The sequence below is a fragment of the Carcharhinus amblyrhynchos genome, chromosome 8 (genome assembly GCF_965287045.1).
Source record: "Carcharhinus amblyrhynchos chromosome 8, sCarAmb.v2.hapA, whole genome shotgun sequence".
NCBI classification, from domain to species: Eukaryota; Metazoa; Chordata; class Chondrichthyes; order Carcharhiniformes; family Carcharhinidae; genus Carcharhinus; species Carcharhinus amblyrhynchos.
This window is the reverse complement of record NC_137331.1, coordinates 105,828,004-105,853,067: the sequence shown is the minus strand read 5'-3', so window position 1 is coordinate 105,853,067 and position 25,064 is coordinate 105,828,004. Positions and strand designations below refer to the sequence as shown.

At 43.3% G+C, this 25,064-nt stretch overlaps 1 protein-coding gene across 4 annotated transcripts in view; it reads right to left on the bottom strand.

Annotated features, from left to right (window-relative positions):
* tsnare1 (T-SNARE Domain Containing 1) overlaps window positions 1-25,064 on the bottom strand; it is a 735,823-nt gene that overhangs the window by 595,792 nt on the left and 114,967 nt on the right. Inside the window, exon 1 of one of the 4 annotated variants that reach the window (XM_080194991.1) lies at window positions 22,109-22,169. The exons of the other annotated variants lie outside the window; for them this stretch is intronic. The gene's annotated coding sequence lies outside the window, so the exon portion shown is untranslated. Of the gene's footprint in view, window positions 1-22,108; window positions 22,170-25,064 lie in introns of those variants that run through there. 4 annotated transcript variants of the gene reach the window in all.

Sequence of the window (25,064 nt, the reverse complement as noted above, 5' to 3'; positions counted from 1 at the left end):
GAATGCTTTCTATGGTGCATCTGTAAAAGGTGGTGAGTGTCGTAACAGACATGCCAAATTTCCTTAGTCTTCTGAGAAAGTAAAGGTGTTGATGTGCTTTCTTAACTATAGCATCGGCATGGAGGGACAAGGACAAGTTGTCACTGTTCAGGACACCTAAAAAATTTGAAGCTCTCGATCAATATTGACAATGGTTTCATGGTTATTAGACCTAATTCCAGGTCTTCATTGAATTTAAATTTCTCTATCTGCTGTGGTGGGATTCAAACCCAGATCCCAGGTTCAAATCTCACCACAGTACTCCATCTGCCAGACCTTTACCCACTCACTTAGACTGTCTATATCCCTTTGCAGATTTTCAGTGTCCTCTGCACACTTTGCACTGTCACATGTCTGAGTATCATCTGCAAATTTTGACACGCTGCGACTGGTCCCCAACTCCAAATCATCTTTGTAAATTGTAATCATTTGTGGTCCTGAGGCGCACTACTAGTCATTCTGCACTCTCTCCTTTCCTTCTCTACGTATGGTATGCTTTGTCTGTATTGCATGGAATCAGGGTTACCCTGGGTCTCTGGATTTTTAGTCCAGCGACAATACCACTGAGCCACTGCTTCCCTTCAGCAGGGAAATGACCTAATACCCATTAGCCACATCTGGGGGCTATAACAGGACAATGATTTTACCACCAGCCAGAAAGTTGTCAAAGAACTCAGAATTTCCTTTCCACGTGATTGCAATTAGTCAACTTCCATAACTGCTCTGCAGAATTTGCCAGCCAACCCCCTGACTTAGAAAATGACAGCAGCAAAAGGAGCCACAAACTTATCACACGGGCAACTGGAGTTGATCATTTCATTATGAGCAAATTTGCCACTGCAGATTTTCATGCAGCCCAGACCCACAGGCCCACTAAATCACTTCCAAAAATATCCCTCATTCTGCATACAAATACCACCGTAAAACCGTAAATCCACCTCACACAACACAGCTCCTTTAAACATTTGGAAAGCTTCGACATTAACCCACACGCACCGCCCCCACCACGCCCCCCCCCCCCCCCCCCCCCCTCCACCCCCGAATTGTACCTGTCGATGTAAGCCAAAAGCTAACAGAGGCAGCTGGGGTAGGGGGAGAGGGTAGAAAAACCAGGAATTATTAACCAGGGACAGAGATTTGCTTTCTGGCATTTCTGTGGCCAAATGCAGGTCAGCAATGAGGTAACAATGTCTTTAAAGAGAAGCGACAGCCGCGTCCACACAAGTAATTGATGTGCACATATATTAAAAATTAACAAGGCAATAAACAATAATTTATGCATCCAATATCTGAACTGGCAATATCCTGAAGAGAGGGAGTTTCTACTTGCCAATAAACTCGACTGAATTCACCTCCACTGTAACTCAACCTTTTATCAACCCAACTACTGCCGCATAACTGATACTGTCAAGATAATTGTCACACACAGATCCAGCAACAGTAACATGAAACATACGATAATGTGGCTGGCCCCTGGCAGAGACTCAAATTAAAGAGTCATGTTATCTAATTTTTCCCATTACCGTCCAGTCCTTCCAGACAGCAATTCTCCTCTAATTAGTCACAAAACTTCTGCAATTTAAAATTTATGGCAAGCTGAATACACTAGGCCACATCAGCAAAAGACCCACTTTGATGAGATGCACATGAAGCAGTAGAGGAGGGTGATGGACATGAGGATGAAGAATTTGACAATACTAGCATTCCATCTCGTAGGCATTGTTCATCATCTGTTAAACAATCCACAAGCTTTGCAAGGGTACATCCTGCATTATAGGATACCAGGATTACTTTATTTTAAAAAGGATCTGTATGAAAGAATTGCTCATTTGCCAGGTAAAATAAGTGATAGAAGTCCTGCAAATGGGTAACATTCTGAACAAACTATTCCGACTCAATCCTTGACAATCATAGAATCATAGCATTCCTAGAGTGCAGAAGGAAGCCATTTGGCCCATCGAGCCCACACCAGCAATAACCCCACCCAGGCCCTATCCCTGTAATCTCACATATTTACCCTGATAATCCACCTGACACTAAATAGCAATTTACCATGGCCAATCAACCTAACTCACATATCTTTGGACTGTGGGAGGGAACCAGAGCACCCAGAGGAAACTCATGCGGGGGCGGGGGGGGGGGGGGGGGGTAATATGTAAATTCCCACCACCAGTCACTCGTGGCAATATCCGAAGCAGGAATTGAACCTAGGTTCCTGGCGCTGAGAGGCAGCTGTGCTAATCCCTGTGCCATTGTGCTGTCCCAGTATAGATGGATTGTCCCAGTACAGAAAGACAGACTTTTTAAACAAAATTCTATTCCATCCAAAAAACTCAAATTCAATTGAATCCAATCCATGGACCCCGTGATAGGGACAAACAAGGTCCAAGCCAACAAGATGAGGAATTGCACCATATCCCGGGTTTGATCTGTCACTCTATCTTAGCCTAAAAGCCCACGTCTGAAAGATTATCCCCAGTACAGACAGACTCTAATTTCAAACTCAAGTCCTCCTGAATGGCAACACACTGATTGCCTCTACCACAAATACACAGTGCATACTGTCCAAAAGATCCTCCACACTGACTCACCAAAACTCCTTCAACAGCATCTTCCAAACCCACGACCTCTATCACCTAGCAAGGACGTATAAAATAATGAGGGTCATAAACAAGGTAGATAGTCAATATCTTTTCACAAAGGTAGGGGAAGCCAAAACTAGAGGGCATTAGTTTAAGGTGAGAGGGGAGAGATACAAAAGTGTCCAGAGGGGCAATTTTTTCACACAGAGGGTGGTGAGCATCTGGACAAGGTGCCAGAGGTAGTAGCAGAGGTGGATATAATTTTATCTTTTAAAAAGCATTTAGATAGTTACATGGGTACGATGGGTATACTGGGATATGCGCCAAATGCGGGCAATTGGGATTAACTTACGGGCTTGTAAAAAAAAAGGGCAGCATGGACAAGTTGGACTGAAGGGCCTGTTTCCATATGTAAACCTCAATGACTCTATGACAGGAGTAGGAGATGCTTTGGAACACCACCACCTGCTAGTTCGCCTCCAACCAACACAACACTTTGACTTAGAACTATATCACTGTTTGTTCACTGTCAGTAAAGTCAAAATCCTGAAACTCCTTCCCTAATATCACTGTGGGTGCACCTAAAGCATATGGGCTGTAGCAGTTCAATGAGGCAAATCATCATCACCTTCTCAAATGATGTCTGTGTCAGACAAAAAACAAATTTAAAATAACTAATTTTAAAAGAAACTTGAAACTTCCTAATTAGTTTCACTGTTTCATGTAATAAGTTTGTACCAAGAGTCTTACAAAAATGCTTCACTAAATAAAGTCACCGGCACAAAGCAATGAATATTAGAATCTCAGGAGCAGAGAGATCAAAACAACAGAAGACGAGTCAAAAATTCCGAACAACGCACAGTGGAATTTGTCATTCCAGAGAATAAGGCTGCAATTTAACAGTTCCGTTAACCACATGTTCAAATTCCAAAATGGCTGCTAAATATTGCGTGAGACCAAAAATGAGATTTGCACTGGTGAGATTTCAGTTTGGTTGCTTCCCTGCTTTCCCTGCCAATGATACGATCAAGCGCGAGCTTGATTAGCATATTTGAAAATGAATTGGAATATAGGCCTAATGCCACTATTTCTGCCCTCACAGAAAACCATTCCTGATGACCACGTTGAGGGTGCACAGACAAGTATAGCCCCCAGGTGGTGATGTACATGACTGGGCCCTGGGAGTACCCCCAGTAGCTCTGTAATTGGGGAAGAGCACCCCAATGCTGGTGGGGGAATAATGACAAGTACATTTTAAATGCCAAAGTCCAAGCTCCATGGAGTCAGTCTTGTTGGCTCCATCAGGCCCAGCACAAATCGCACCCCGAGTTCTCAATGCTCTGAGTGCCAGAAATTCTGGTCTGAAAATTCGGCTGTACATCTGGAGAGGTGAACGCAGATTTTCAGTCAGAGATTGACACTTTGAGAATTCCGCACTGACTCGATGGGTGGGAAGGTCAACATAATTCTCATTGGATGCGGTAAGTGGGGCTGATGGGTTTTCATACCCAATCTTCTACTTTCAGCTCAAATGATTATACATTCATGTGTAGCTCGTTGGACCTTGTGGCTGGGCAGTGACTCTTCCAACCTGTCTTTACATCATGGGCATATGTCTTGGCATGACATTTAAATGGCTTCCACACATACATTCACCCCCACTGCAGATCAAATGTAGTCTGAAGGTCTGCACCACCATGAAGACCAAGCGAAACAAACCCTCAACTCAAAAGGTGCAGCAAAACCTTCCCAGAGATTCTCCTCCAGGCCATCTTGGAAAAGAGGGAAGTCCTCTTTCTGAAGAATGGGGCAGGATGGCCTCAAGCCCAGGACTTTCTCTTCGAGAGCCCCCGACACCGTAGCCTTGGGCCCAGGACAGTATTTTACTACATCACTCTGTTCCTTGATCACCCCATTGTTCTGCCTGTCTTCCCTTCCCACTCCTGCATTAAGATCCAAGTTCTACCTTAGACACACCCTATTCCCCATGTTCCAGAACTACCTCCAGCCCCACCTCCAACTCCATCTCCCCCTCTCCGCTGAAATTGCCTCCTGTACCCAGCCGCGATGCAGCTTCTGATACAGGCACCAAAATCCTCACACTAACTTCCATGTATTTTCAAGGGAGTTATGTCTTTGGACCTCAAAGTCACTGATGAACTGAAGTTTGTCAGGTGCAATCAACTCATAACAAGTCAGGAAACAGCTCATCCTAATTATCCAATCGCACGACATTTAATTTGGAGGGAAAATAAAATTCCGGTAACAGGCCTTTTAATGAGTAGTCATGACATGCAAATGAATGTAATTGTGGTTCCCGACATAGATCAGGTGCGAATCCCAACCTGCTTTTAACCTGCCAAAGTTCCAAATTAATTTCCCATTGGCAGCAAACTGACATTTTAAATCATGCCACATTTAATACTTCCTCACCATTCCACATCACCACCAACACCACCGCCTCCCCACCCGCCCCCCCTCCCCCACCCCCGCCAACCAATTGCCACCATTGGCGGGAGCTGAAAATTCCATCCGTGCTTAACTTCCTGAGAAGGGGCCAATTTCTAGTAAAACTTCCAAGAGGAGAAAATAGATCTTCCATGGTCTTGGAGGATAATCACACAAGAACTACAAACTTACTACCGATCATTATTCAATTCCAAACCGTTGCTTCCTTGGTGTTTGTAATGCTGCCAGACCCCAGTTTCACTGAGGTTAAATGGGCTATGTTCGGATTAGAGACTTTAGGCAGAATTTTACGGGCCCTCCTGCCAGCAGGATTTCCCAGTCCCGCCGACGTCAACGGAATTTTTAAAGCTTGGTGAATTTTACGGCCCCGTTATATTCGGGGCGGTTCCTAAAATTCCAACGGCGGTTGCCAATTCCTCCAAAATTTAAACCTCAAAGTTTATAACCAGTGTTAATCCTGCACTTGTGCATCATGGAGGCCCATGCACCTACATAACCACTGCAGTAGCTGCTAAAGATAGGCTGATGTGCTCTTACTCAGAACCCAACCTCAGATTGGGACTGGAAAAAGACAGTTCAATTGAATCAGTACAGTGCAGAAGCAGGCCATTTGGCTCATTGAGTCTGCCACCAATTCCCTCGCAGAGCATCTTACTCGGGCACTATCCCCATAACCCCACATATTTATCCTGCGAATCGTCCCAACCCGCACAGGCAATTTAACCTGGTCAATCCACCTATCCTGCACAAGTTGAGTGTGGGAGGTAACCAGAGCACCCAGAGGAAACCCACATAGAGAGAACGTACAAACTCCATGCTGGCAGTGACCTAAGGTCAGGAGCGAATCCAGGTCCCTGGCAGTGTGAGGCAGCAATACTAACCACTGTGCCACCGTGATGAAAGAAAATCATCCTACTGAATGATAAAATGCTAAACAAAAGGAAGGAGACTGAGTTGCTGGAACAATTGAACAGAAAGGAAGGATGGCCAGGAAAGATAGTGAAAGATGCAGTGACAGACAGGGTGCCATCATTATCAGGGACTGCCACTGCTATATTTGACAAGTGGCACAGATCCAGTTCTCATCACTGAATAAGGGCAAGGTATGACTGCAAAATGAAATTCCAGCATTGGTCCAAGAAGGAAAATGAGATATAGCAGGGAATATTTCTCAGTGAGAAGCACAGCAGATATGAAAGAGGTTAACAGTGGAGCGACAGCGAGGGACTGTTTAGAATTGTAGATGAGCTAAGTAGGGAGAGAGGTAGAAAGATCATTGGCTTGGAAGCTGTGAAGGATATGGACTGGAAAGAATGCAAGGTGGCTGTGACTCATTTCAGAGCAAGTAAAGTGACAAGAAGAACTGGAGAGAAGAAGAATCACTTGACCAAGACATACAACATACTGAAGGGTCCTCTTCTGGGGGAATCTACTACCAAGGGGCACTACTTAAAAATAAAGGGTCACCTGTTTAGGACAGAGAGAAAGATTTTTTTTCTTTCAGAGGGTTGACAGTCTTCACATTTGTTCTGCAAAAGGCAGTGGAAGCAGAGTCTTTGAATATTTTTTCAGGTAGAGGTAGGGAGATTCCGGAGAAGTCCGGGGCGTGTGAAAAGTAATTGAGGGGAGGTGTAAATGTGGAGTTCAAGTTACAATTTGATCAGCTGTGATCTTAGGGAATGGGGGAGCAAGCTTGAGGGGCAGAATGGCCTATTCCTGCTCCTGATTCATATTGAGAACTGCTCTAGTTATCAAGAAGAGCACTGAAATGCATATGATACAACAGAGACCTACAAGACAAACTAAACCTGCCATTTCCACTAACAACAAAAACAAAAATAAATTCATGCTGTACAGATATTTTTCAATGGCATGTCAGGGGACATTGGTTGTAGCAATAGCAGCATGCAAGGGGCAAAGCAATCCCACAAATAATGGGTCAGATCAAAGCTTTGCAATCCTGGAGAAATTGTGGTGAAAGCTGAACAGTGACTCAGAGGAAGGGGTTCCATAGTCAACCCCATCCTTAATGAAGGATGTGGGGAATTAGACAGCACAGAGCCAGCCAATTCCACCCCCCACCCCCAGGAATCCCAGGTAGATTGTTGTGTTCATTTATTCAATGTTTAATTGTGTGTTATTTGATTGTGCTCCGTGCCAATTAGTCAAGCCTGTAGTTGTGTTCAGGGAGAAAGAGAAGCTGAACAGAAGCTTGTCACTGCAGGTTCCCTTTTAAGTTTGAAAGGAAGACCTGTTCAACATGGAAACTGCATATTTCCAAGGGGTAAAACATCATATGGATTGTCTAACCCTCACCTTCCTCCCAAGAAGCCCAGGCCACACCTTAAACCAAGTTGATATATCCCACTTGACAGGAAGAGACAGCCAAAGAGATCGGATGCTGCAAAGTCTATGGGCCTTGAATATTTGTGTTCCAGAACAAGTGACACACCTAGCCAAGCTCTTCCAGTACAGCTGCAGCACTGACATTGATCCAGCCATGTGGAAAATGATCAGTGCACAAAACGCAGAGTAAATCCAAACCAGCCAACTGCTACCTTGTCAGTATATTCTCAAATGATCAGCAAAGTGATGGAAGATGGCATTTTTTATGACATCAAGTGGATTTTCCATAGCAATAACCTACTCAGTTTGTGTTTTGCCAGGGTCACTTCACTCCTGACCTCACTCCAGCCTTCATAAAACACAAGCAAATGAGCTGAATTCCAGACGTGAAGTGAGAATGACTGCCCTTGACATTATGTGAGAATTTGACAAGTCTGGCCTTATGGTGCTTTTGCAAAATTGAACTCGATGGGAATTAGGGGGAAGCTCTTCACTGGTTGGAATCCCAGTATAAAAGTGGATGGCTATGGTTTTCAAAACTCTAGAACATCACCACAGATGTTCCTCAGGTTAGTGTTCATGGCCCAACTATTTATAGCTCCTTTCCTCCATCATAAAAGCTCAGAAGTGGGGACGTTCGCTAATAGTTGCACAACGTTCAGCACCATTCACGATTCCCCAGATACATTTGTGACTCCTCAGTTACAGAAACAGTCCATTCATATTCAGCAAGGTGCGGACAACATTTAGCCGTGGGCTAAGATACAAGTAATGCTTACACCACACAGTATCAAGCAATGATCATCTCCAACAGAGATAATCTAACCATCTCCATTTGACATTCACTGGCATGACCGTGGCTGAATTTCCCCGCCATCAACATCACGGGGATTAGTGTTGAACTCAAACTCAATAGGACCTGTAGTGCAAACACGGCAGGTCAGAGGCTGGAAATTCTGCAGTGAGTAACTCACCTCCTGACTTCCCAAAGCCCATCCCTCATCCTACAAAGCACAACTCAGGAGAATGATTGAATATTCCACATTTACCTCGACGTGTGCTGCTCCAGAAGAAGCTATTGGTGAATGGACCAAGGATGCTAACCTGTGGAACACCTGTGCTGCTGTCCTAAAACTTCAAAAACCATAACCACCCACTTTTGTGCTGGGCTTCCAACCAGCAAACAAGCAGCTCAACAACATCCAAGACCAAGGCAATCAGCTTACTTGGCAAGTTGTTGAGTAGATACCAAAATATGTCCACAGTCTAAGAATCAAGTTCCATGCCTCAGGTATAAGGCAGATCAACCCATCTCAGAACATGGTGACAAATCAGTGTTATTGAAGAAACTGCAGAGTGAAGTCACATTTGGAAGCAGCTCAAGAAATTTTGGCAGAAGGAAAGGAGGCACTCTGGACAGAGATAACGATGACCGTACCTGGTGAGTAGACCCCACCCTCCCATTTGACTGCTTTGAGGGCCCACAGAAAGGCCAGCAGTGGGAGTTATGGAAATGCAGATGGAAAATGCTGGAAAATATCAGTAGGTCTGATACCATCTGTGAGAGAGAACTAGAGCTAATGTTTCAAGGCTGAATGATTCTTCATCAGTTACTGAAATGCCATTTTCTTCAGTGCCGAGCAACATCCATTGACTTTTCCATCCATTGACTCTATCTTCACATCCCATTGCCTTGGAAAAGCAGCCAGCATAATCAAGGACCACAGATACCCCAGACATTCTCTCTTCCATTGGGAAAAAGATATAAAAGTCTGAGGTCACATACCAGCCAACTCGAGAACAACTTCTTCCCTGCTGCCATCAGACTTTTGAATGGACCTACCTCAAATAAATTGATCTTTCTCTACATCTGAGCTATGATTACAACATTACATCCTGCACCCTCTTCTTTCCTTCTCCACGTATGGTGTGCTTTGTATGTATAGCGTGCAAGAAACAATACTTTTCACTGAATACTAATACATGTAACAATAATAAATCAAACCTTCACAAAAAGGAACCAAAGCTTCCAGCTAGCTCCATTCTTTATGCTGTGGATCAAGTAGTAGGCAATATTCTTTATCAGACAAGAGTCTGTAGTGGACCACAGTGGACTTGAGTCATTTCTTTAAACCTCTGACACCTAATTAGCCCAAAGTGACAGAATGAGCATGTTTTAACCAGTACTTGCAATGACCTGGGGAATGGAGTGAATTATTCCTAATCAATCTATATTGTCTAGCTAGTGTTTTGCGAATGCAGGGTGCTGGATTCTTAGCACAAATCTAAAGTATCTAATTTCATGGAATACAACTAGTGCATTTACTGCAATGTTGTTGCATTATGACAATGTGTAGGTGGAAGAGTTCAACCATTTTTCACTTATCACTTCATTTAACGTTTTAATGAGATATCAGTTGTGTTAATGTATTTTGAAGTGTTGATCTTGGACTACATTGTTGCTGTGTGTGGTTGAACACCAACCACAAAGAGGGAAGTGTAAGATATTAGCGTATGGAGCCTTGGATTTTCACAGGCTTCTCCAATCATCATCATCATTGTGTAAATTGCGTTGGATATATCCACTTATCCTGCACATTTTTGGAGTGTGGAAGGAAACCAGAGAACCCAGAGGAAACCCATGCAGACACAGGGAGAATGTGCAAACGCTACATAGACAGTGACCCGAGGCCGGAATTGAACCTGAGTCCCTGGTGCTGTAAGACAGCAGTGCTAACCACTGTGTCACCCAACTTCATTTTGGACAGGAAATAAATTTCAGGCGAATGTGCATGCAGGTGTAAGATTCATAAAGTGTTTACAATTGCACCCAACTAGCTGAATCAAGAGGCAGGAGAAATCTTTGAAATACCGATCTGCGTCTGGACCCAAAGAGCCAGGAGCAAACTCACTGGGTGAAAGGGATAACATTCTTAAAATAAAGTTGCAGTAAACTTGCTCCCCGACCATCTTTATCAATTTGCAGTGCACCAAACCAGTTCAACCCAAACAAACATGCAAGTAGCATTCAATCGTGACTTGAACAAACCTTATTGCATCTTAGGGCTGTTGACATTAAACACCAGGGAGCTCAACATTCAAAGCAGCCTCCTGAAGCTCTCCTGACAGGTATGAACATTAAATTTGAAAAACTAACTTTGAAAATGCTTTCTCAACAACTTTTAGCCCCAAATATACAGGAACACGTTCTACATGACTGAAACAGTGCATGTTACTATTGAAGCAAAGCTGATAGAGGAACTAAGTGCAATATATTAAAAAAAAGACTGCCAAAGTTAATGTTTATTTATTAGTCGCATTAACATTGCAATGATGTTACTGTGAAATTCCCTTAATTGCCACATTCCAGCACCTGTTCGGGTCCATGCACCTAACCAGCACGTCTTTCAGGCCGTGGGAGGAAACTGGAGCACCTGGAGGGAACCCACACAGACATGAGGAGAATGTGCATTGTTACAGCCTGTAACCCAAGCCGGGAATCGAACTCGGGTCCAGGGCGCTGTAAGGCAGCAGTGCTAATCACTGCGCCACCCAAGAAACAAGGATTGAACTCTATTTTAGCGGTCCATTTTGGCAGGACCAACGGGATGCAGGAGTACAATATCAAGGGTAGGAATCTTAGCTGCGTTGAAGAGCAGAAGGATCTTGGGGTCCGGGTCCATAGGACTCTTAAACCGGCCTTGCAGGTGGAGGATGTGGTCAAGAAGGTGTATGGTGTACTGGCCTTCATTAATCGAGGGATTGAGTTTAGGAGTCGGGAGGTAATGCTGCAACTATATAAGACCCTTGTCAGACTCCACTTGGAGTACTGTGCACAGTTCTGATCGCCTCACTACAGGAAAGATGTGGAAGCTATTGAGAGGGTGCAGAGGAGATTTACAATGATGTTGCCTGGATTGGGAGGCATGCCTTATGAAGATAGGTTGAGGGAGCTAGGTGTCTTCTCCCTGGAGAGACAAAGGTTGAGAGGCAACCTGATAGAGGTTTATGAACTGTTGAGAGGAATAGATAGGGTGGATTCTCGGAGGCTATTTCCCAGGGCTGAAATGGTTGCTACGAGAGGACACAGGTTTAAAAGGTGCTGGGAAGTACACAGGAGATGTTAGGGTTAAATTTTTCACTCAGACGATGGTGAGTGAGTGGAATTGGCTGCCGTTGGTGGTGGTAGAGGCGAACTCGCTGGGGTCTTCTAAAAGACTTCTGGATGAGTATATGGGATCTAATGGCATTGGGAGTTACAGATAGTTCTATGGCTTGGTAGGTATAGATGTGATTGGCGCAACTTGTGGGCCGAAGGGCCTGTTTGTGCTGTAGTGTTCTATGTTCTATGACTCAATTTTAAGAAGAGATATGTGAAAATTGAAATCTGTGTCTCTTAACAATGTTTTCACCTCTTCTGACTATCAGGTAATGCTGGGGAGCATGGTCTCTTACTTAATCTGATGATTTACATAATGCAATTTACAAAGTATCATCTAAAGCAGAGAAAGTATCAACGAAAAGTTGTGACCACTCTCAGTTTCGGAAGAGCACTTGTTCTGCAACCTCATCATTGCCCCATTAAACCACTATTTCCACTGATTAATATGAATGGAATAATTAATGTTACTTTGCAGTAACAGAACTATCAATTCGAGCAACCACGTGGTTTTTTTTATACATGAGAAGTGATAGGTTAATATATAGTTGCAATCTCCTTCCAAGACTAATATATAGTTGCAATCTCTGTCCAAATTAGAGTGCAGCTATTTAATTGGGTATAACATTGCAGGTTTAATTTTCCTTTTTGTTTATGTTTTCAATTAATACACATAAATCCTGTGTTTCCCTGCAGCCACATGATTTAAGACTTTTGATATACTCTGTCATCTTTGAGAGATACAGCTGTTAGCAATGAGCTGCATAATGAAAGCATCGTAATGTCAGTTTAGCCCTATTGGTAGCACATTCATTTCCAAGTCAGAAGGCTGTGGTGGGAAGCTTATCTTGAGAACATGAGTAAGTAAGCCAAGCTGACACATCGAGCCCACTGTTCCATTATCAGAAGTGCAGTGAGACAGGAGGGAACTTTAAGCTGCCAACATTTTCCCAGTTAAAACTTTCAGATTCACCCAATTACTGCAATTCTGGACCAGCAAAGAGAATAGGCCCCAGCGAGTAATTATATTGCCAGAGTCAGGGATGTGAGGCGGTAGCGGCCTGGCTCGACTGAAGGGTTTACAAGTCAACCATAATTTGCAAGCCATCAATCAAATAGTAGCTGGAAATGTGAAGGGAAGTGGCAGCTAAGGTAGGTATCTGGTTAAAAAAAAAATTATGTGGAGCAAATGATAAGAAATTAACTGATTCACCTGCTCAGGTCACATGGCTTGGCAGTGATGGTGTCCACTATAAATTGTCATTGAAGAGCTCTCTGGTACAAGATGAAATTTAATGAACTGACAAGTTGAGGTGGATATGTGGCATCTATATTAGGGTTGTCATTGCTGTGTGCAACTCTAGAGAGAAATCCTCAGGACATTGGAAAATACCTTTTTTTCTCATTTTCTTTGAATATTTCTCTTCACCAGACATAACAAATGCTAAAAAAAATGAGGCACGTCAAAGCTTTTTATGCTGCACACATCGGGACACTTTGCAAGAATACCAATACAAGGAGAGAACAATGATTTATACCATGAGAAGAAAATACTAATTGGCTGGCAAGTAGACTTTGATTGGTAGAGGCATTGCCATGGGAAATGCACCAGGTGACCGACAGTTAACCACCAAGCACTGTTTGAAATTTCAACCAGGCAGTTTGACCTTGAATAGTCAAGGCATTGCTTGTGGAATGAATCAGAGAATCAGTGTCACTTATTTTGTTTGTAGTTAGTTAATTTTGCTGTAACGGGCATAATGTAAGTAAATCATGCTGAGAGTAGGCTTAATTGATTCAGCCTGGGAATTTCACTCTCACCTGGGGGATCTAGAGAGCTCATTAGTCAGTCTGATTAGCCAACAGATATGTCGGCCCAGTAGTCTCAGGATCAACTGATGGTCTCTGATGAGACTATATGCATTGTCTGAGGAACTAGTCATGGTGCTCAGATTCAGCGGTATACCAGTTATTTTGGTTGGCTCTGGCTGGGAGACCCTTGCAAGGGGGATAAAGGAGTAGGGGTGCAGACAGGGGCGACTAGATGAGACATATCTGGAGAGAAGGTTAAAGGGTGGACTGAACTATGGTTGTTGGTGATGGGTGGGTGGGTGGGGAGTGTTGGGGGGGGAGGGGATTGCGTGAGTTGATGGCCACAGGGGGAACAAATTTAAGTTACCAGACTACCTGCCTCGTGCCTGACCTCCCATTCCGTTTGTAAAAATAGTGGCAGATGACGTCCTTAACAGATCACTTAACGGCTTCAGTAGGCTGCCTGACATCTTTCCTACCCACCCTAATATGGGTGAAAGGTCCGGGGTGGGCTATGCCATCTGCTTTATGTTATTAGGAGCTCCCCATTCTCCCCCCACTCCCTTTCAGTTTTAAAATTATGAAGGTTTTGAAAGAGAGAGTCAGGCTCGAAGGGCTAGATGGCCTACTCCTGCTCCTATTTCTTATGTTCTTATGAGGGTTTCTCAATTTGAAATGATTACAAAAGGAGCGAGCAGATCAGGATTTTGAAGCCAGAGGTTTGTTAGTTGTGTACAACTTTGCCATAGGGCACCATTGACCTGACAACAATTGCATCTTTTAGTTGAAACATTTGATGCAAAGGAAAGCACAAGGCACAAGACAGGAGAATTCAGTACATCACCATGTCTAGGACGCGTGGAGGAAAATGCTTATTTTCAGTGGTTGCAGATGAAGTACGGTTAAGTCTTCACACGTTTGTCTTTGGGGAACTAGAAGTGACTGGGTCCACTATAAATTATAAGGTAGTATGGAGTAGTGCAGACATCAGCAGGCTAAGGAGTGACCCTGCACCCACATTCATGAAAGTGGGTGAACTTCTCTTACAGCAGCAAATCATGATTTTCCAATCACTAAATTTACTTTACAGCAGCATAGACAAGGCCTGATAGAGGTACATTAAATTATGAAAGAGCCCTGTGACAGATTATTTCAACTTGACAGCCTGAGGAGAACATGCATTTAAACTATGCAGGAATGGACTAACTAGGCAGATCCTTTTCCCCCTCAGTGAGTAGTGAGCCTTTGGAATGCATGCAACAAGGAGCTATACAGGAGAAAGAGTACGTCATAATAAGTCAGCATGGTTGGTGTGATCACAGGATTGGCTTGATTGTCTGACGGATGGGTGGCATGGTGGTTAGCATTGCTGCCTCTCAATGCCAGATTCCAAGGGTCCAGCCTCGGGTCACTGCCTATGTGGAGATTGCATGTTCTCCCAGTGTCTGTGTGGGTTTCCTCTAGGTGCTCTGGTTTCCTCCCACAGTCTAAAGATGTGCGGGTTAGGTGGATTGGCCATGCTAAATTGCCCCTTAGCATCAAGGGGATTCGCAGGGTAAATACATGGGGTTGCGGGAATAGGACCTGGGTGGGATTGTGGTTGATACATACTCGATGGGCTGACTGGCCTCCTTCTGTACTGTGGGGATTCCATGATTTTCTGAATATCTTTCCCCTCTGTTTTTCTGCTGCTTTGCATCTCAGCAAAGGCCTGGAAGGGAAGTCATGATTCTCTCAGTATCATGGTTGTACAGTAAGCTTGACAGAACAATTGGTCTCTTCCTGCCCATCATCTTCTTCAGAGACAATTAGATTTTCTGAAGGAATATTGATGCTTTGAATACTAACCAGCCTCAGACACACTGACAAACTGAAGACTATAATTTTAAGAAGAACCTACAAAATGTATCCCCCAAATTAACATTTGTTCATGTCTCTATAACCAATAATGAACTTCAAAATTGTGGTAAGGTTCTACCCATCAATTTAGGCCAAAAAAATCAAGACACGTTTTTACAAAATATGCATCTTTTCGATTGAGTACATTTTATCAGTTAAATTAGCAAAGACAAATGTTGACACTGTTATCACCATCTGAAAATAGTGAGATCGTACTCTGCCAGAAAACTGACACACATCAACTCTGGTAGCTTGCACAGACACTATGGTGTGAGGAAATAATTTATCTTTTCCCCAACTGCATGTTTTGCATTCTATAGATTCTTCCCCTGACGTCTCACATCATAACACATCAAAGTGACCAACATGGCCATTGGCAAAAACTGCATCTTCAGGTAGTGGACAAAGCAAAATAAATAGGCCTCAGCAATCCAATAAAATGTCATCCAGCTGCTCAGGCTGTTGGCCAACTCAAATTGCTCCTTTTACAGCAATAGTGCAGCTTCCAATGTCATCTTCAAAATAAAACAATGCATAATACAAGCTACAAACAACAGTTTTATCCACTGCAGTTAAAACAAAATGTTTGTGGAAAAGGATACTGAGATGGCAAGGTGGTACAGTGCCTCAGTGCCAAGGATCCAGGTTCAATTCCAGCCTTGGGTGCCTGTGTGGAGTTTGCACGTTCTCCCCATATCTGTGTGGGTTTCCTCTGGCTGCTCTGGTTTCCTCATTTCTTTCCACAGTCCAAAGATGTGCAGGTTAGGCAGATTGGCCATGCTAAAATGCCCCTTTGTGTCCCAAGATGTGTGGGAGTTACAGGAAGTGAGCGGGTGAGAGCGCCTGAGCAAGATACTCTGTTAAGAGATTCCTTGTAGATTCAATGGGCCGAATGGCCTCTCCTGTACTGTCAGCATTCTATGATTCAAAGTTCACAATTTGTCCAAGAATTTAAGTAAAATAATGTACACAACTTGGATTACCTTAAGCCACAGATTAAAAAAACAACTTACTCTTACAAGCAAATTAGTACAGCCGCAAAACTTTCATGGCTAAAAGACAAATCAAAGGTGTGCAAACGCAGTGATAACCAGAAAAAAGTTACTGAATCATTTATGCCTTCGTCACCTCCAAATTTGACAATTCTAACCCTCTCCTGGCTAGCCTCCCATCTTCCACCATTGAATCCCTGCTGCCCATATTTGAACTTGCATCGAATCCTGCGTCCCCTGATAGCTTCTGATCATGCCTAGGAAATAATATTCTCATCCTGGTTTTCTTCAGGAATCTTATTGCTCCCCATTGTGGATCACCTCCCTCAGCCATACAGCCCTCAGGTATCTTGCACTCCACTCGATTTGAATCACTCCATCATTGATGCTGTGCCTTTAGCTTTAGATAAACTGAAATTCTGGAACTCTCTTCATAAACCTCTTCACCAAGCTTTTGATTATCTATCCTAATATCAACTTAGATGGAATGATATTAAAATTTCCTTCGACAAGGCTCCTGTGAAGCAGCTTGGAGCATTTTAACATGTTAAAAAAGGTATAAATTGGTTTTTTTTTAAATAGGTATTACTTCAAAAATAAATCCAAACAATTGAAATGCTGATAAATACATGCAGAAAATAGGAACACTTCTAAAAAGCCAAATACCTTGTCTCATCTACCCTATTACAGCTTTTCTTTGCTCACACTTCTACTTTCCTCTGTCTGAAAAGTTCCTCTTTCATCTCTTCTGCACTTCAGAATCCACAAAATCCAAGATGGCCAAACGTTACCATCACATGAGGAGTACGATAGCTCAGCTCTGACATGCACGCACGCACGCTCACTCCTGCTGCTTTCAGTACCAAGACGGTTTAAAAACGTGATTTATTTCTTCTTCTGGAGACAGCAGCTGTTGGATTGAGTTATTTCTAAAATCTCTCTTTGCGGCATATAGATAGTCAAACAGCAGACAGGATCAGAGTTTGTATGGGAGAGAGAGAAAATAAGACCCACACATGGGTCTTACCAGTTTGCCCTCTATTCTGCTGTTCTCTCTGGTCTGAAGAAAACATTTGTTAAACACAAAAAAAAGACAAATCACCAATGATAATCTCTCTTCAATTGACAACTCACCCAAATATGGTCAAGGCCAATGTATTTTAAATGGATGGCATCAATTTGATTAGATTGTGGTTGCAGTTGATACATATCTCAGCCAGGATTAATTGTCTGAGGTGGTTACATATAATACCTAGTCCCCACCCAGATGATTGTTGGTATGTTCTATGAACAGATTAGGAGATGATCTCATTCACACTCCCTTGCAGGAATCGCCTCTGCTGGGGTTTTCCAGATAGATTGACTCCACTTCATGGCTGTAGAATTTAGCATGAACAGTGATGCAGATTATAATCTACCTTGGAAGCTGCAGTTTCAAGTCCCTGGAATGTGGCTTTAATCTTTTTAAAATCTAATAAATGGCTTCCAGCCAGTAGATTCATGAATCCATTCTTATGGTTTTATCACACCAAAATAGATACAGAGGTTGATTTTACACAACAGCAAATCTGAGATTAAGTGTCACACCAAAAATCAGGAATGTTCCTTTTCAATTTGAAATTAATTACTGATTTTAAAGTTGGGGATAGAGTTATAAGAAGACATTGGATGAAACTTAACTTAATCTTTTCCAAGTATTCCAATGTACTTAGTGTGGGACAATAGAGGGAGTTGGGTTGTCAGCTTTCATGTGCCAGCCATAGCAGAGTAGCCAAAGAAGATATACATCTATCTTTCCCCACACAAAATTCCACAATGGTAGAAGAAATTATCGATCTTTGAAATTCAGAGTAAAAGCAGAGAAGGCAAAAAATAAAATGACAGTATCTACTGTTAGAATGTAACCAGTGACAACTTTGTATTGGATGTAATGTGACCAATGGGAACAAGATGTAAGGGTCAGCTGACCCAGTAAACCATGGAACCAATTACAGAGTGATGTAATAGTCAGCTGACTAGCTGATTCACTATACACAAAGAACAATGTAGAATTGCAGGAGCTTGAACTGTTTCTAACCTTTCTTCCTCAAAGAACACAGCGTGAGGGAAGTGCCATCCTCAGCGAAGATCCGGATGCTCCGGTTTCCTCCCATAGTCCAAAGATTTGATTTGATTTGTTTTGTTATTGTCACACGTATTGGCATGCATTGAAAGGTATTGTTTCTTGCATGCTACACAAACAAAACATATTGTTCATAGAATACACAGGGATTAAGAAAGGAGAGAGTGTTACAGTCACAGGGTGTAGAAAAAGATCAGCTTAATGCAAGTAGATCAGTGGTGTGCCTGAACCCAAGAAATGTACTTTTGGACGAGATCCCTGGGCAGGTGCGCACCTCAGTCACAACAAATGTTATAATTTGATGGTGATGAAAGTGCCAAGGCTGGTCTCACACCATGTTGTTCCTCATTGGAAGTTCAGAGAGAGAGAGATTGCATTAATAGGACACTACAAACAGAAGCTGAGATCATTTCTGAATGAGTCACAAGGCCAAAACCTGCAAGTGTGAATTCAGGATTCATTCACTCAGTGATTGGCCATCCTGAGATGACAGAAAATGGATCTGAGGGCTCAGGGGGATGTGGTCACATGACCTCATTTAATTTTACTCTTTCTGGAACCCATTAGCAATTAAAGTATCACAGACACATCTAGAGTCCTGCATGGCATCAGCAACACTCATTCTGACCTTCCACAGCCCCGTGGACCTCGTCTTCATCTTCTGACAAGCTGTCATCCTCCATCAGTTTACCCTCTGGCAAGGGCTCACCTCTTTGCATTGTCAAATTAAGGGCACAATACACTGTTATTGCAATATACCCTCTCCAACATGTATTGTAGTGAGCCACTGGAACGGTCCAAGGATCTAAACTGCACCTTCAGAAACTCTCTGGCCTGCTTTTTAAGGGAGCATGCGTTGGGATTGCAATTGTTTACAATTTACATAGATGATTTGAAGTTGGGGACCAAGTGTAGTGTGTCAAAATTCACAGATGACACTACGGTGAGTAGCAAAGCAAAGTGTGCAGAAGATCCTGAAAATCTGCAAAGGGGTATAGATAATCTGAGTGAGTGGGCGAGGATCTGGCAGATGGAATATAACATTGATAAATGTGAGGTCATGCATTTTTGGAGGAATAACAGCAAAATGGACTATTATTTAAATGGTAAAAGAATTGCAGCATGCTGCTGCGCAGAGGGACCTGGGTCTCCTTTTGCAAGAATCTCAAGGAGTTGGTTTGCAGATGCAGTAGGTAATTAAGAAGGCAAATGCAATTTTGTCCTTTATTGCTAGAGGGGTGGAATTTAAAAACAGCAAGGTCATATTGCAGCTGTGTAAGGTGCTGGTGAGGCCACATCTGGAGTATCGTGTACAGTTTTGGTCTCCTTACTTGAGAAAGGACACACTGGCACTGGAGGGGGTGCAGAGGAGATTCACTAGGTTGATTCCGGAGTTGAGAGGGTTATCTTGTGAGGAAAGTCTGAGTAAACTGGGGATATACTCATTGAAATTCAGAATAATGAGGGGAGATCTTATAGAAACATATAAGATTATAAAGGGAATAGATAAGATAGAAGCAGGGAAGTTGTTTCCACTGACAGGTGAATTTTAGAACTAAGGTGCATGGCCTCAAAATAAGGGGAAGCAGATTTAGGAATGAGTTGAGGAAGAACTTCTTCGCACAAAGGGTTGTGAATCTGTGGAATTCCCTGCCCAGTGAAGCAGTTGAGGCTACCTCATTGAATGTTTTTAAGGCAAGGATAGATGGATTTTTGAACAGTCAAGGAATTAAGGGTTATGGTGAATGGGTGGGTAAGTGGAGCTGAGTCCACGAAAAGATCAGCCATGATCTTATTGAATGGCAGACCAGGCTCAAGGGGCCTGATGGCTACTCCTGCATTTCTTATGTTCTATTATGAGGGGCTGTGAACAATGTTGTATCTGTCCTCAGAATGACTCTTGAGGGTGATGCAACAATGTCATCAGCTGGGCTTTCAGTGGGTAACCCTTATCCCCAAACACATCCCCACAGATGTTCTGGCCCCTCAAAAATATCAGACACCTGGGAGTAACATGAGACGTAGGAGTCATATCAACTACCAGAGTAATGTGCAGACACATGCAGTATGTGCTTCTGATGATCACACAGTTGTAAATTGATGCAATGTTGGCCCTTGCAGCTTATAGACGTTTGGGGTTGCTGCTATGGAGCCACATACAGAGTCACATCCTGTATTCTTGGGAAGCATGAGATGTTTGCGAGGCTGGTGAATCTTACAGCTTGGCTATCTTCATCTAGAACAAACCTTCCATAAATGATAAGCCTTCCAGTAAAGGACACTGGTCACCTCCTTTATTCAGCAATGTGTTGCAGATTGAGACATGTCACACAGATCCCCTATTGATCCCTGGAAAGACTCTGACAAAGAAATTGAAAACTGCAGTCAACAATGTGGCAGGTGTGATATTTGATCTAGGGACAAATTTATCCATGCCTTTCACTTACTTGTAAGAAGGATATGTTTCACTGATAAACCCTCAGTCTGACAACTTGCCTTCACTACGTGGGGGTCTCTGCTTCACACGCCTGTTCAGGCTCTGGCTCCCCTTGACAAGTTCTCCAGGAAGTCCTCCTACAGGAGCTTGATATGTCTCTCCCTCCTTCACCTCCTCCACTAAATTAGGACTCTGAGAAACAAACACTGAGCCCTGGATCCATTTACCCTTGTCTTTTCTCCAAAACAAAACATGAAACACAAGAGAGGGTGCCATGTCAAAACCTCTAGGAAACGTTAGGCTCCAACAGCTTTGGCTGCCATACTTGCATCATGCCCAGGGCAGCCTTGTCCCCCGAGATGCTAACACACTGAGGTGAGCACGAAATGTGGCAACTGGAACAGCCTGTGGAATGATAAGGTGCAAATGAATTAACCAAAGTAGCTCATCACTCCATTCTTGGAAGTGGTATATTAATAACTTAGCAATTGCTCATGGTCAATGAGTGGAAGCTGTCTGACCAGTGATGAATGGCATTTAGACTTTTGAGTATAACCAACTAAACTAAATTAAACAAACTAAAACACAAATCAAAAGAGCAACCCCATTTTGCATTAAACGGAAACAAATCGCAAAGGAAACATAAAACATCAGATGTGGTTAAAGAGGTCAATAAAACACTCCAATTCCGCCCCCCACCCCGGTGTCCATCGGACACAGAAGGCCTCAAATGGTGTCTGTAGATACCACATGCTACTTCTCCAGGGACACCCAGATGCCAATGTGAATGCAGTAGAAGGGCAGACAGTCAGATCAGACCACCCCTTCGATTACTAGCTGCCTGGACTTGTTCATGGCAAGTTTAGCCAGTCCCAGGAGCAGGTTCATGAGAAAGTCCAATACATGCCCAATACTCTTCTACTTCTGTCTATGGGGTCCACATAACCCCTCGACTGCCCATCTGTGATTCCTTTCAGTTTTGCAACAAGAGTGTCTGCCCTGACTCCTATCTATGAGCTCCAGACCAAAGGCTTTAACCTTGATTTCCCCATTGCCGTGAAGAGTAAGGATGATAGAGCCCACCCCAAACCACACCCCATGCTGCACCGCCACCCCCCCCCGAACTTCTGAGTCTTCATGTGAACCATCCCTAATGCCCCACACTAACAACCCACCCCTCATTCATTCCAGAGTCTGCGTGCATCCCCTTCCACTGAAAGGTGTATACCAGAATTTTCCAGGCTTTCTCACCCTGCTGCGAGGATGGATAATTTGGCACTCAGCCAAACCTTCGTTCACTGCAGCAGGACCAGAGATTTCCACGGGTATGAATGATCAGGGAAAGATTTGTCTGGAAATTTCTGAAACACAAAACAGAAATCCTCTTTATTTACGCTGTACACCTGCCACAGCAATGGACAAATAAAAACTAATAATTTTCATCGCTCCCGTTCCCAAGTCTCACAAGATATGGAGTAATTTATTATTCATTCTTTGATTAATTTTCAGCCAAGCAAATTTAAAGGACACCAGCTTATGATGCTACCATACAATTGGTCAAGTATTTCAGAAATTGGATAGTTCCATTAAATTGACTACACTTCACTGGGGGGGGGAAAAGAACTGCAGAGTTTACTATCTCAAAACAAATAGACTTTTTTTTAAAATGACAAACACATATACCTTTTTTTGCCTCATTATTTTCTTTTGCCCATTTTTTTTACAATATCTAACTGATGAGAAAATAAACATCATTCTAAGTTCTGATGCCTGAATTTTCTCTACCAGACTTCCATTTTGCAAACCCGCCTCCCATCCGTGGATTCTGTCCCCCGCAATAAATGGTTTGCTTTTTATGCTCCCCTCACACCAAGTCCCCTGTCCATCACTGGGTTAGTACCAAGGGCAGCAGGCTGAGATCCTTGTGGGTATGAACTGCCTACTTAAGGCCTCAATTCGCAGGATACAGGATAGTGATCCACAAAATTTTCTTCCATGGGCTCAATCGGAGTGGAGATTAGAACATAAGAAATAGGAGCAGGAGTAGGCCATCTAGCCCTTCAAGCCTGCCCCACCATTCAATAAGATCATGGCTGATCTGAAGTGGCTTAGTTCCACTTTCCCGCTTTCTCCCCATAACCTTAATCCCCTTGCCTACCAAAAACCTATCTACCTGCGTCTTAAATATATTTAGCAAGGTAGCCTCCGCCACCTCAACGGGCAGAGAATTCCAGAGATTCACCACCCTCTGAGTGAAGAAGTTCCTCCTCAACTCTGTTCTAAACTGCACCCCCCTTATCTTGAGTCTGTGCCTTCTAGTCCTGCTGTCCTTTCTGAGCGGGAAAAACCTCTCCACCTCTACCCTATCCATCCCTTTCATCATCTTATACGTCTCAATAAGATCCCCCCTCATCCTTCTAAACTCTAACGAGTACAAGCCCAGTCTATTCAGCCTCTCCTCATAGCTCAACCCCCTCAACTCTGGTATCAGCCTAGTGAACCTCCTCTGCAGTCCCTCCAAGGCCAAAATATTCTTGCGTAAGTGCGGTGACCAAAACTGCACACAGTACTCCAGCTGCGGCCTCACCAGTGCCCTGTACAGTTGCAGCAAGACCTCCCTACTTTTATATTCAATCCCCCTCGCTATGAAGGCCAGCACTGAAAGCTGGTGGGGTCCCACCTGTCCCCCGTGAATTCAAAAACCACCAAACTCACCACATTAAATTTCACCCTCAGAGAGGGGCCTTACAATTAGCAGGAGAGCAAGACTGTTTATAGTAAGCATACTCTTCAGATACAGTAAAGCTGTTGCCATATTTGCGATGCAAGCAATCCTCACCATTTCGCTATCAAGTTGAGCTATACTTGAAAAATATTAGTGCAGATGAGGAGCCTCAAGAGAAAAAAAAAATTCATTTCACATGGCTGAGAGCAGCTCAAGGCATTTCATTCATGGAGAATTCATTAAAATATGCTACTTTCTTGTTACAAAGAACAAGCTTTGTACAAATTAAAGATTAACAGGCCACTATTATCTGATTTCCGCATTTGCTTTTAAGACGTTTAATCTCCAGTTCAAAGCTACTTTGTTCCACGAAACTCCAATGTACAATGCAACTAGTTCTGACATCTCTCCCAATACATCAGAGCTCCATCCCTCAAACGTGTGCGACTGCTCTTTCCTTGCAAATCATAAGAACCAGGAGCAGATGCATACCATTCAAGCCTCCTACCTTCAGTGAACTTGTTTCCTGGTATATTGGAGAGGGTTTTCTGCTGTGTTTGCACGGGCAAAAATGGCCAAGTGTGTGGAAAAATCTCATGAGAGTGTGGCAACAAGAATCTTGGTAGCAAATCTTGTTCTGACTTTCCCTGTTCCTCACCAGTGATGTAACGAAGATGGGTAGGAGCATCATTTAAATTAATTGGAATAAATTAACATATGGTTAAATGAACTTCCCCACCATATGTTCCCTACAGATGAAGAATTCCCCCTGCACCAACATGCTACCACAGGTATTTAAGAATGTGAAGCAGTTGGAAGGAACCTACTGAGTTGCAATGGTTAAGCTTGGGCCTGGGGAGGTGGGGCGAGGCAATAGGAAAGAGTAAGAGAGGTATGCCCACTCAGTGTCCTGCCAGAGAAGACCCTCTTGGGAGCTCTTTGGGGATGGGGTGATGGCTTATGTGTCTCGGGAGTTTTTCCCCATATACATGGGGTAAGTCTTGCTTTCATGCAGATCAGAGCACCCTTTAAATAGGGGGCGCCCCGATCTCTTATGAAGCCAGCATTGTCAATCAAGTTCCGCCCTGCTCATCAGAATGACAGCAGGCACAACGCCTGCAGATTTTCTGTCAGAAAACCGAACTGTGCAGCTGAGAACTGCACTCCAGTTTTCTCACCAGAGCCAGCACTCTGTACACAGGGTGCAAGATTCTGCCCATTGTCTCTGTTATCATTGCTGACTGAGGGCTCTGCTACTGAGTTACAAGCATGCTACTGCCCTCAGCAAAATTAGGAGATTGCCATGAATCACACTGATTTGAAGCTGAAAGTTGCCCATTGTGCAAATCGAGCTTTTAATCTGAACATGACTGTTTGGAACATTATGTGCACATTCTTTGAACTAGACATTATACCATGGGTTTTGTCGTCTTAGGAATTGCAGTGCTTTGATTTATCAAATCGTTTTGACATCAAATCTGG